Source organism: Vulpes vulpes, chromosome 4 (assembly GCF_048418805.1).
Source record: "Vulpes vulpes isolate BD-2025 chromosome 4, VulVul3, whole genome shotgun sequence".
NCBI classification, from domain to species: Eukaryota; Metazoa; Chordata; class Mammalia; order Carnivora; family Canidae; genus Vulpes; species Vulpes vulpes.
In genome coordinates, this window is record NC_132783.1 from 140,041,112 (window position 1) to 140,055,355 (window position 14,244).

Sequence of the window (14,244 nt, forward strand, 5' to 3'; positions counted from 1 at the left end):
CAGATCATTTCCTTCAGTGACACTTCCCAGAGACAAAGGGAGAGTATTTGCGGTGACTTTGCCAGTGGCAACGTCCTAAGTACAACATACTAATGCCTGGATCTCAGCTCTGCCAATCTTTGCTTTCCACCGAAATTCAATTCTCCATTCATCCCTTAGATTCTAAAAGAAATCAGTTAACCTCCCTCAAAATTCCCCCTTTTTCCCCTAAATAAATTAAATTGGCTTCTAATATTTGAATAAAGAATTCTGACTTAGCATGTTGTCTCTATGTTCTCTTCCTAAAAACTCTATTCATTAGTTCCTGAAAATATTTCATAAAAAACAACCACAGCAAGAAACTCCTTTAACCTCTCAATATTGCTTCCTTATTTCTTGAATATTGAGACTAAAATTAAACAAAAAATCATCTCACTATTTTCAAAATGTACTACTTTGCTCTCTGGAGACTAAAAAAAAAAATACTGCAACATGTATAGAGCATCATTAGGTGTCCTTTTTAATGAGTGTGACACAAGCTAGACATAGAAGAGGATGCATAACAAAATAGCAAACACTCGGGTCTTCAGTTTTTGGAAAAGTTGTTTATTTTTAATGTTACTGGAAAGGTCCCTAAGGATATTCCCCTAAAACAAACATGTACTAAGTTTACTAAGTATAAGCATATGACTTGTCAGTGTGACAGTATTCTCTGTGCTTAGATATTCCCTATTAGTGTTTTATTTCTATGGCTATGTTAAAATAAATGACTAATGTTCTGTTTTGGTGAAATCACTAAGGTTTACTAAATAAATCGAACAAAACTAGACATTTAATTAATGTACAATGTGTACATGTCCTATATTTTGACACTATGTATCAGATGATAAGAATTTTGTGAAATGTTTAAATAAAATAAAAAACGAATAAAACTGATGATCAGATATTCAATGTCTCCCCGGAACGTTATGTCAGCCTTTCTCTTTGTCAAAATATATTTTTTTTATTTTATACTTTTATTTTTAGAACACTTCAACGGTAACTTATTAGAGAAATTAAAAGCTAAGTTTTTGAAAATATTGTTTTTAAAATTGTGTCGCATATTTTTATGTTACTATTTTAATGAAGATGAGATCTCTTGTATTAGGGTCTTGATTCATTTAAACAAACCAACTAATATGAACATGATACTCATATATTCATAAAAACAGTACTAACTTAAAACTAAAATCATTTGGTTCAATAAAAAACATTTTTTTACAAATACTTGAAGTGTGTGATGCATTCATGTACAAAGCAAATAGAAATAAAAAATTCAGAGCGTCAAGTACATAAGGCAAATCAATTTCTCTTTCTGAATGAGGCCTCATCCTAAACCGAGAACATGGTTATATCCTTGAATACTGCTTATTGACACTGAGGATGTGCCTATGTATTTCATTTCAAATTATGAATAAAATATGGGCTTATAGTTGTCTACATGGATGAGGTAAATTGAACAAACTATATTTGATTATGATCTTTTATTCCAAATTCAAACACAATTAATGAATGAACTATATTGACGATAAATTATGTCAGTTTTAGTGTGGAGAAATTGATGATATTCTAACAAAATTCCACTTAAGTGGTTTTGTAAGAATCTTATTAATGTGCATATTCAAACACTACTAGTATTTCTAATGAATAGCATAAACTTTCAGCCTTGCAATATAATTTATCAACCAGGAAAAATAATTAACATTATTATACTGAGTAACTAGTTCTACTGATCAGAGTGTTCCAGAAAATGTAGTGAAAAACATAAAATATATTTATAGAATTATATTTTATTTTTTAAAATAACCCCTTTTTTAGATTTATTTATTTATTTTAGAGGGGCAGAGGGAGAGAGGATTCTGAAGCAGACTCCCTGCTGAGTACCAAGCTAGATCCAGGGCTGGATCCCAGGACCCTGAGATCATGATCTGAGCTGAATTCAAGAGTCAGACACTCAACAGACCGAGCCTTCCGGGTACCACTAGAATTATATTTTCTTTATAGATTTAATTACTCACAATGATTTAAAAAATCAATTTTTCAATGATAAAACATGTGTGTGAAAACATGCAATCATAACACATGCATTATCCCAGAGTATCCATCTGTGTGCATTCTGGCTTTGTAAAATTTAGGATGTGAAGATAAAATTATTCTGTTCAGTTTTGTTAAGAAAAGTTATCCTAAAACTTTAATATTAAGTTGCAAAAGTGTATTTTTTAAATAGTACATAATAAAAGTGAACAGAGAGTTCTGCAGAATATTTTTAACATTTGTTATTTGAGTAATTCGAAGAACAATACTATGTGTTTCCTTAGGAATACATTTGTTGATTTTCACTAACAAGGCAATTTGGTTTCACTGTTACTTATTTCTTCTTTGATCCTTTCACTGCTTTTTCTCAAAATTTCTCTAGATACAAGTGTTCTCATATAGTATCATGCTTGTTTGATTTATTTTCTTTAATAGTGTCTCATTTTCTTCAATTCTAAAATAGATTAATTAATAAAGTAAAAAAAAATGTCTTCATATAAATCGGGATGAAATGTCTTACAGACTATGACCGGAGTATTTCTCCGAAATATTTTCCAAATATTTTTCAATTTTATTTTGTTAATAAGAGTTTAGATCCTATCCCTAGAGCACATATTTTAATTTTTATTGGCATTAATTAACGCCAAAATAGAGTAGGAACCCCGAGTGTAGTTGCAAATTGTTCATCACTCACAGGCTGCAGATGAGCAATTGAAACACAAATTCTATTGAATAATCACAAACATTCTTTTACTTGCGTGTCGGTAGCAATATATTCATATGTAATTAATGCAAACTTTTTGTGTTTGTAATTTTCCAGTTTATGTGTGAAGAATTTGGAGTTAGTTAGAAGACTTATTTCATCACTTTCATCAGGTTGCTGAATTTCTTTATGCCAAACTTTTCTTATTATTAAAGTGGAGAATGTAATAGCATTTATTTATCTATGTGTATTGTGAGATTCTTCAATATAATTCTATTATTTTAGAACATCTTATCCACTGGTTTGTTTCAAATCTGTGTTGATGAGTAATGGGAACTATTTAGTCATATCTAACACTTATTTAAAAACTATATTAAATTTGAGTAGATAACTGTATGGGTAGATTATAAGAGGGGAGACATATTTATTAACTAACAATAAAATTTAGTTTAGAATGACCGTCTTCCATAGACATGACCTTAATTTACCTGACGTTTTATTAGGATCAAATTAACATCCATCATTTAAATGCCTGTAATTATCTAGTATCTGTCTTTGAAATTTAACATTTGTTAAACTGCTCCTATGAAAAAGCACTTTGAAAAAAAAAAAGGCAAGCCATAAATGCAACCCTGAAATAGCAGGTTTATAAATGCACAGTGACAGGGTTTATTAATCACCGCAATGAAATTAACAGTGCATAGTTAAGATGAAATCATTCTGTTCATGGGCTAGAAGAATATCACAGAGACCTTTAAATGTATTACTGTGATTTAATATAAATCCAGGTCTAAACTTTAAAAATAATTATGAGGTTCAGTAAATTTCACCCTAAGCTAAAAATAGGTTTGAAATATGGGGTTTATCCCCCGCCCCAAATAATGCCTTCGAAAAACTTCAGGATGAACATCTCAAAATCAACTACAGTTTTCAGGGACAAACAAGTGGAATGTACATGAAGACATCACATTATGTTCCAGAAGGTTTAGAGATGTTGGTTCTTTATCCTCCTTACGTCTTTAGAACAACTTACCTAAGAGGGAGGCTTGATTGTAGAAAAATTTCAGAAGTAATAAGTTTTATATAAACAAGATGTCATAATAGGTTTAATTTTCAGAGGCTAGGAGCATAGCAGAGATTGTTGCTATTTATCCTGTGTCATCACTACTCCATAGTCTCTGATGAGGAAAGCAGTTTTCAAAGTAAGTGTTTTTTCTAGCGTATATAGAAGAACGTTTCAAACCTTTAAAAACTACCTGATTAACATTAGTGAGTTTATTTAACCCCTAAAAGAGCTCAACTGCACCAACTAACATTTAAGTGTACAACTTAATGCTAGTTATCTTGCATGTTGTATCCTATGCTCTGTATTTTGTTTTATTTCTTACAGGTTGTAAAGAATTTGGACTTGGATAAACTCTTTTCAATGAGTTTTCTTTTCCAAACATTAAAATAAAATCCTTTTGGTAGAAGATTTGTTTCTTTTTTTTAATATTTTATTTATTTATTCATGAGAGACACACAGGCAGAGACACAGGGAGAGGGAGAAGCAGGCTCCATGCAGGGAGCTGGACATGGGACTCGATATCGGGTCTCCAGGATCAAGCCCTGGGCTGAAGGCAAGTGCTCAACTGATGAACCATCGAGGCATCCCAGAAGATTTGTTTCTTCAAGTAGTTCTGTGTGTGCCCTTTCAATCTTCTCTCCTTAAATATTCTCTAAATTTCCCAAAAGATGGTGTAAAATCCTAATATAAGAAATAGAAAATAAACAAAGTTAAATTCCTTTCAGAAGGGCACATTTCTATTTTTATTTTGGTGTTTATATATGTGTATATGATAAAATAAGCAAAGATTCCTAACGATTCTATCCCAGTTGAATCCAACCCATAGAATTCATTGTAGTCTTACTTATTTTGTAACCTCTTTTTCTGAGGGCAGGAAATAAATATGAGTGCCATTACCCACAATTCATTACTGATTTGTTCAACCCTAGTCTACATGTAAATTCATAATTGGTAATCCAGATCACTGCGAGAAATTCAAGTTGTCAACTAAGTCACAGTGCCTGCTTGCCTGCCTGCCTTCCTTCCTTCCATCCTTCCTTCCTTCCTTCCTTTCCTTCCTTCCCACCCTCCTTCCTTCCTTCCCTTTTTCCTTGCCTCCTTTCTTCATCCCCCCCTTCCTTCCCTCTTTCCTCTCCTTTCACCTTTCTTTTCTTCTTTCACCTTACAGCTTTGGGGCACAGGAATGTTCTCTGGTGTTCCTGACTTGAGTTTCAGGGATTGCCTTCATTAGTATTCACCCTGAGATAGTCCTGGGTGCATCCTGTGCTCTTGCCCATCACAGAGATACAACTTTTCCCCTGCTTTTATCCCTCAACCACAGTAACTTCAAGTAGTATTTTCATCACCTTTCACCTGAAGAGCAAAGCTTTTGTTCCTCCGGGGAGATAAGGAGATGTGCATGGGTGAGCTTTGATGGTGAACTCCGTCCTCCTCCCCAGGCTGCAGTAGCTTCCATCAGAGCTACTGGAATCTAGGAACATCCCCCTGAAAGTTCAGCTGCTTGTGGGTGAAATTGTATAGGTGGTGGCTGTTCCATTTCCAGCCTGGATCTTAGGGGAGGCTTTGGAAGGACTCTCTCAGATCTTCCCTATGAGTCATTAAACAGAAAACCGCAATGGATATTTGTTAGAAACAGCAGAGTAGACTATATTCAAAACTATCTCAGGAGGACAAAGAAGTTAGATCTCACTGAAATGAAAAGCAGGTTTTTAAATGTTGAAATGAGCTAGTGAAAAAATACGGAAGAACATTAGGAGGAAGGCTGGTCAACGTGATTAGGTGATCTGTGTCTGCTAATCATTGCTTATCAAAGTTAGGTACCTATCCTATCTTAGAGAGGTAAAAGGGGGCATTATTATTATTATTATTATTATTATTACTATTATTATCATCATCATTCATGTTTACATTTCAAAGGTATGGTCTCGAGGTTCTAGAGAAAGACATTCCCGGGTTTTAGAAGATATATATCTCAAAGAACAGACAAGAAAAATTTACCTTTGCAAATGTTCTAAAGTAAATGCTCTAAGAAAAGGGAGTTCAGGGTCCTGTAGTCAGGAGGAAGCCCACCCAGAATTTTGATCAGTGTGCAGAACTTCCTGGATGAAAAGCCTCTAAGAGGAGCATGCATGTATCTGGAATCCCCCGGTTGCCCCCTCACACTGACTAGCTGATACTTGGTCTTTAGCAATTCATTAAAATGTCTAACTTATCATTATTCTATGGCATATGCCCTACAATCCTAGAGGTGCATCCCTCTCTAGACTTTGGCTTAGTTGTCTATCATGTAACATCAGCAATCAGGTGGGCTCAAGAGTCTTAAATCTGCAGTTGTCCAGCTTATTTCCCTAGTTGGAAGGGCAGGCACGATGCTCTTTTGAGCTCCCTACATCTCTGAGATGAACCTGGAAGCGCAGTAGCTTGTGCTTTCAATTACAACATTTGAATTTGGTAAGTTGAAACTATCAAGTCTCCCTATCAGACAAGAATATTCTGCAGTATGAGTGTTTAGATGCATTTGTTAAATTGATTTATTTATATACAAGAGCATCAGTTGTAATAGACTTTGTAAAAAAAAAAAGAACCTGAGTGCACGTTCCTCATCATATAAATATAAACGTACATACTGAGGCAGAGAAGTTGTAAGTGCTTTCTTAAGCATCATATGTCTAATTTATGACTACAGCTTCTTGCTCCCAAGTGCAAGATTCTTTCTCTACACCATCCATTCATTTATATTAATAATTTCTTTTGTTTTTCAAAATGCACTTCTCTATCCTATTTATTATTTTCAGGCTTGCATTCACTCAATAAAGTGATGGAAAAGTACACTGAGTTAGTAGTAAACATAGACAACTATGCTGGTGAAATAACAATATGTTATTTAATATGGAAAACATTTTTCGGTCTTTTCATCCCTAAGGAATATTGACTTCCTTTTGTATCTAGTTAATAGCTGAATTGTTTCTGATCTTTTGAGTTTCTTTCTTCGAATTATGGGCTAAAATCATTTAGCTTGCTAACTGCCTTTAAATATTTAACTCCTGATGGTATTTTTTCTCCAAAATTTTGCCTTTCCATTATATATATCTATATATATGTATGAATACATATAAAACAATATATATATATTTAAATTCTTTGTAAAATAGTCGAGCTATTTTCAATCTACTTCTGCAAACTACAAAGAAAACACAAAACAAAAAATGAAATTATAACATGCAGGAAGGCAATATTTTTGTTTTTGTCATATATGATTCAAGCTAAAGAAGCCTGTGTGACTCATTAATGAATTTGATATCTGATTTTATATGTTGTTCACGCTTACTGAACCCTCTAGTGATCTATAATATATAATATACTACTAAGTTTAAAATTATCCCTATGTAATTAAAATGAAACTTTAGGCTACAATATTCAGATAGTATAAAGAGTAGAAGCATCTAGTGTCACTGCTATGAGGACTGCATGGTAGAGAGCTGTTTTATTATCATTCTATATTTTTCTTTTCTTTTTTTCTAAGATTTTATCTATTTATTTGAGAGAGAGAGAGAAAGAGAGAGAGAGCTGGGGGGAGGAGAGAGGGAGGGACAGAGGGAAGGGGCAAAGTAGACTGCCCGCTGGGCAGGGAGCCCAGCATGGGGCTTGATCATGATCTGAAGGATCATGACCTGAGCCAAAGGCACACGTTTAATCAGCTGAGCCACCGAGGTTCTCCTGTGCTATATTTTTCCAAATTACAGATGCTTATGCAAGGATCTGTGAATTACTTTCCAAACAATACAGAATGTATTAATCTAGCATTTAGCAACAATACTAGTCATGGAGGACAATTAATAGACTTAGTCATAGCGATGAAAAAAATAAGTAATGGAGATGATATTTAAAAATCATAATTCCTAAAATAGAAGAATGGACATAATGCTATGGATTATAAAGGACGGAAAGATTACTTGTCTTGGGTTGAAATAGAAATGTGCCATATATGTTGCATGGTCATATATGAAGTGTCAGTCAAATTATTAGGGAGTTCTTTTTTTTTATTTTTTTTTGTTTTTTTTTGGGGGGGAGTTCTGTTTATACTTAGTTATTTCATCTCGTAACATCTACATGAGTGAAATATCATCATGTCCATTTTATAAAAAGTAAAGAAATAAAATTGCATTTGGTACTTTTCCTATGACTGGGAGTATGCTGAGTACTGAACAAAAGAAATATGATCACATTTATCATGGCTCAAATCCTATTCTAGGAAGAAAGGCATTTAAAATTTATAATGTTAATTATTTCATTACGATTGTGTCAATTATCTGATGGAGAAGTAAAAGTGACATGATATTGTCTAACAGGAAACCTAATCTAGTCTAGTATGTCCAGAAAGACTTTTTCATTTGCAACTTGATGTATGACAGATGAATTGGAGTGAGACCATAACAAGAAAATTTATAGCAGTGATAACAGCATGTGAGTCTTGGGGCCTGTAAGTGACCTGAGTTTCTTCGAATAACTGAAACTTGATCGGTTCACTTGGACATTAGTCCAATGGGGAGAAAAACTTAGGATGAGTTTGGAAAGTTAGTAAGAGGCCCGTTCATGTTCACCTAATACAGGGATAGAGACCTCTGTTATAAAGGCAAGGGGGAGCCATAGAGAAGTCCTCGGTGGAAAATCAGCATGACCAGAATTGGAATGTAGACTGTTAATTCTTACATGAATTATGACAACAGGAAGGTCTTTTGGGTGAGGGGCAGCAGTGATGGTTCTAAGCACTCAGCCACCACAACCCCAAAGGTAGCAGTGCAGACAACTGCCTCTAGAGGCATCTTCCCATTTAGTGATTACCTCTGACAAGAAGAAGGAGGTAATCTCATACCTTATTTATAACCACCGAACCACATTCATGGGAAAATGACCAGGCATGTACTATGCCTGATGCAATTTCACTTATATGGCTGAGTCAATTATCTATCATCTATAAATTTGACTTTCCCTGTATGATCTCAGCTTCATTTTCTGAAAGAAGGCTCTTCCAGCAGACCAGCAGTCCTCTCCAGTCTTCTTGTTGAAAGCAGTCTTTTCTTCCATACGGCTCCAGAATAATGTCTTGAGTTTTAAAGTTTTTACTAATTGTAAGATTCAATAAATTTTATTTTTCTGAAATGTAGACCATATGGAATACATCTTACTTTTAACAGTACATATGCCACACACAAAATATACCCCAGCCTTTCTGACAATATAGAGAGGGCTCTTACAGGGTACATTTTCCATGTGTATTATGACCTAAGAAACTTTTTTTAAATATTTTAACACAATGCATTCCCCTCCTGATTGCATCCATCAAATTTTTTCATAGAGATTCTATGTGTATCCTAGAAAATGAGAAGTTAAATGGATGTTAGTGTACACACTTCATCATGATTTATTAATTCCTTCTTTAATGAGACATCCCTAGGTGTTCAGAAAGATATGACACTTGAGCTAGCACCTGAAAAAACACACATTTTCCTGATATCTTAAAGGATTGTTATTTGCCAGGCAGAGAAAAGAGAGTGCATGAAGACAATGATGCAAAAGAAAATCAAGTTAATAAATGTTAATTATCCAAGTCTATAAAGAAGCACTACTACCAGGACTTAATAGTAAACATAGAAAGACTGATTAATATCACAGAATTGCAATTAATTATACTAAAGGACAGAGAACTCCGAAACAGTGCCTCATTTTCTTTCTTTATCAACCAACCAACCACAAACAGGTATTAATTAACAGGTTGTAGTTATACATAGGGCCTTCCTTTGTCCTGCACAGTAATTGCTTTGGGAAGTTTTCCAGACATTTTAATTTTTATTGCTCTAGTAAAAGCAATAAAGAACTAAAAGTATTTTTTTATTTTTAAAATATTAATGGGACTGAAGGCACAGTTGCTAAGACTGTTCAGACCTTCCCAGTTTCATCAATGCAGAATAGTTACCTCTCATTGTATTCTTCTCAAGAATCTATTCAAAGCAAAAAGAATAAATATGAATATAAAGCAACCCAACTTTAATGTCAGTGACATGTGAACAGCATTCAATGAGGATAGAATTCCAAACTCAATGATGGAGGTCAAATATGGAGAGGCAATTTAGAGTCTATAGTTACAAATTTCAGACCAATTTGGCACAATGTATTTCTTAAATATGAGCTTCAACTCAAGGAGAAAAAACTCTAATAATTGTTTGTCAGAACAACATAAATAGACCATGCAGGCAAAGAGGGAGCTTCATTGAATCTTGTCATCACGGAATAGCAACAGAATCATATATGAGAGAGAACAGCGATAAACACACTACTTTTGGAGTGTGCACTGGGCCACTTAACTGGCTTAATTTCTTCACATAATTGTGATTATTAGCACACATAGGTTTATTTCTAATTCATTGTTTGAGTTATTTATAGCATGCTTTTTTTCCCTTTATGTGTTTTTCTTTCTCTGCTTTTTATTTATCTAATCCCCTATATTCTGTGCCTCAGTTGGTTCTTTTAATGGTATCCTAATGAATGGAGTTCATTTTCAAGCTAATATCTATTCATTCAACAACCAGTATTCAGAAATAAAGTATTTTAACTTAAATTCCATTCATCTTTATTCTCCATATTGTTGCTGAAGCAGCCACTTCCAATATATACATATATTATTCAGTTATTTCTTTAATGATTGATTATTCGTTTATTTACCATTTATTTTCTCAGTAGTTTGTTAAATTTCCATTCCTTCCTTGAATTTATTTCCCTCTTAAATCTATCATTGCTAATTCTTTCAGCAAGGAACTATTAGGAAATGTTCTCAGTTTGTCTTTCTTATTTTTTCCCCCTACTATTGGATATAGTTGAGCTAGATACAAAACTGCAATGTGACCCTTATTTTATCTCATTTCTTAAAAATATATTCTATTGGTGTTGACTTTTGCTGTTATTAATGAAAAGCCTTTTGTGTTAATGAAAAGCCATTTTCACCATAATATTTTGTCCATTGTAGGTAATCTTTTTTTTTTCTTTCTCTCTCTCTCTCTCTGAATATTTTTAAAATCTTACAAGCTCTTTGTCACTAATAACTTCTACTTTCACTATGTATTTGGATGTGTGATTTACTTTTAAGGATTTCTGTTCTTCTCAGTATTTAGTTTCAAGGAGTACATTTATCCATACCAAAAAAACTTTACTCACTGTCTACTTAAATATTGTTCCTTCCCATTCTTCCTAATTTTCCCCTGAATCTCCCCAACAAACTTTATTGGGCTTTCTTATCTTATTATCATGTCCCTTAATCTCCGATAAAAAAGAAATTCTATTTATAGCTGAGTGATTTCCACAAATATATTTCCAATGGCAGTTCCAATCATGTCGAATTAACTCTTTGAGTACTAGTTGGATTTTATTTTTAAGTTAAAAACATCTGGCTATATCATGTTAGATTTTGCTATTTCATATTGAAGTATAATCTGTCACTCATTTTAAATTATGCATATAACATGGTTATAAAATTTCAAATCTTATATTTTGGAACTTTGACTCTGTACCTGTTGCAAATTTTTGTTTTTCTTCATATTCTGTGTGTGAAATTAATGTTATAGAGATTGCTTTCTCTTTTCAGTTTAACTTATTTATTTTGTTATATATTGGTACACAAAAAATTCTCAATTGAAATAGATTTAAAGCACTTTTAGGAGGATATGTTCTTCTCATGTTCTTTCTTTTTTTTTTTTTTCTTTCTCTTATTCTCTCATTATTTTCACTGCTATGTGTGGCTGGAATTGGCTGCTGAAATAAATACTCAGCCTGGGAATTCTTGATCTTTATGTTTAATATACTATTGGACTCCATGCCAATATGTGATATATGTTTTGGTTAATTCCTAACAAGTTTTTAATGTATGCATTTGTGTGTGTGTGTGAGAGAGAGAGAGAGACAGAGAGAGACAGAGACAGAGACAGAAAAACAGAGAGAGAGAGTTTTTTTTTTACCTCTGTTACATGCTATGACAAACTTTATATTTTTAAGGACCTATGATAATTAATTAATTAATTAATTACCTTGTGTTTCTTTGTCAATTAATGCAAAGCTTCCAGAGCCTTGATTTTATACTGTAGTCTTAACACTGACTATTGAGCTTGCCCAGGGCTAAACACAACTCTCCTGACTTCCTATCTCAAATTCCAATGGCCACTGGTCACTGGTCATTCATATGGAATCTAAGCCATCCCATCCCATCGAATCATGCTCTGCTATCTCTTGATAAAATTGCCTTCTTCACCAAACCAAATTTTGCAATGCACGTAATCATTACTTTAGTAATTGATGATCTAGTAGACTCATCTTTTTTGCAGGTTGGTAATGAACATCATTTTGATCAGGCTCTCATGTTTCCAAAATTGGAAGCATTGCTATATATTTTTACTATGTAAATATTTTTTTAAAAAAATCTAAGATAACTAAACTGTTACCTTGTGCATTAATATTTGCCATATATGATATTCTTTTGTCTTTTATTTTTCTGTCTATAATTATAAATTGAATTGGAAGTTTCTTTATTAAAAAGTGTATGATACTTTCCAGACAGACTGGTTTATAAGCTTATCACTTTTAAGTTTTTAGCTGAGTCTATATTTAGAATTTGAATATTATGTGTAAATGACAAAAATAATGATTATTGAACTATTTATCAGGTCTGTAAGAATTTAGTCAAGCTTTAAATAATTTATCTTATGTGTAAATGTTACACCAAGTCCTGAATAAGGTAGGATTAAAATTAAGTAAATATAGGAGATTTTAAGAGATAGTCATAAAAAATTGACATATATATTTACAATTTTCCAGTTCTACAAAACTATTAGTTCAGTTACAGAAAACTCAGAGGGAAATCGTTTAACATAAAAGGAGTGACAATTTTAGCAAGTTTGAACTTAAATGAAGATTTAAAAAATATATCTCCATCAATATACTTTCTATCAATCTAGATAGCACATGTAAAAATATCTTGAAAATTTGTGATTTTCCAGGGTCTATCTTACTGCAGGGAATTTGGAGAGTGTTTTTTTTTTTTTTTCTTGAGATTTTCTTGGCATAAAAGATACCAAAGTCATTTTGTTCTTTTCAACAATATTACTCCATTTCTACTTATAGCACAGCACATTAGCTTGTCAGGAAAAATCATCACCTAGCAGATCCAAATATGTTTATAACATTTTTATGGGCTCCTTCTAATGGATGCATGTCATCAAGAAAAACTATTTTGATATAATTTTTATGCAGCACAATGATGTTTCATAGTCTATATGAGATTTTCCATTTATAAGGGTTAGAGAAATTTACATATAAAGTGGGATAGTCCAAAAGTGCCACATCATTAAGTTAAAGCATAGCACAACATACCCATTAGTTTAAGATTCTGTTGCATTTCTTTAGTTAAGCAATTTCTGTGTGCTATCATATTTCCACAGATAAGCATAGGAAAACAAGGAGCCATAAAACTTATTATTTGAGATACACTGGTTTGTTTTTTAAGGTATTGTTTAGTTTTCATTAATGTTCTTAGAAATTTTATTGGTTATCCCTAAAAGCTTCTCTCCTTCCAGTGCTTTCATGTTATATTAGTAATGAGAATAACACCCTATTGGGAACATACAATATTCTGGGAAAGATATATTCTTCTCCAATGTGTGAGTCTTCACCTTGAAAGTTCACTAGAGAATTTTGTGATCTTTTACTTTATCCAGAATATAAAAATGTTCATATGAGAATTGACTTGGGGATGACTTTAGATTATGTCTTCTTATTGCTTCAGCACAATAATTAGCCTGGATAACAGGGAACCCATGTGTTCCCTCCCCATTACTCACAAAATATTTGCATCTTGAAATGACCACTTGGAATAATTTACTCAAGCATCTTTTTTTTCACATCACAGTTACTTTAAGAGCTCAAGGGAGCCTGTAGGAAATGTCCATGGTTTTGTATTCAACAATATGGAACTGAAGATTCTCAGTCTGGTCTCCAGAGTGTCACAGTCCCTGCTCCCGAGACCCATCTGATCATGCTCATTCTCATACTCTCTCTAAAGGAACCGGTTACTGGAGGAAATGTCATTCTATGTAGATGTGCCCTTCAGTTTTCCTGGTTCACTTAAACCATTATTTTCCTAAATTACTATCTTATGTGCTTTAAATTGTTATATTCCTTTGTCTAAAGGTCTTCTACAATGTTTTCCTGACTATTAATGGGCCATTTCTTATTTCTTACCCCCCTTGTTCATCATAACTTATTCTTCATCTTCCTTCTCCTCCTCCTCCTGCCTTTTTAACTCTTTCCCTTCTTTCTCTCTCCATCCCAAGAGACTTTATTTCATAGAACAGCTACAGTGTCACAGGTGCCCCATATTTTA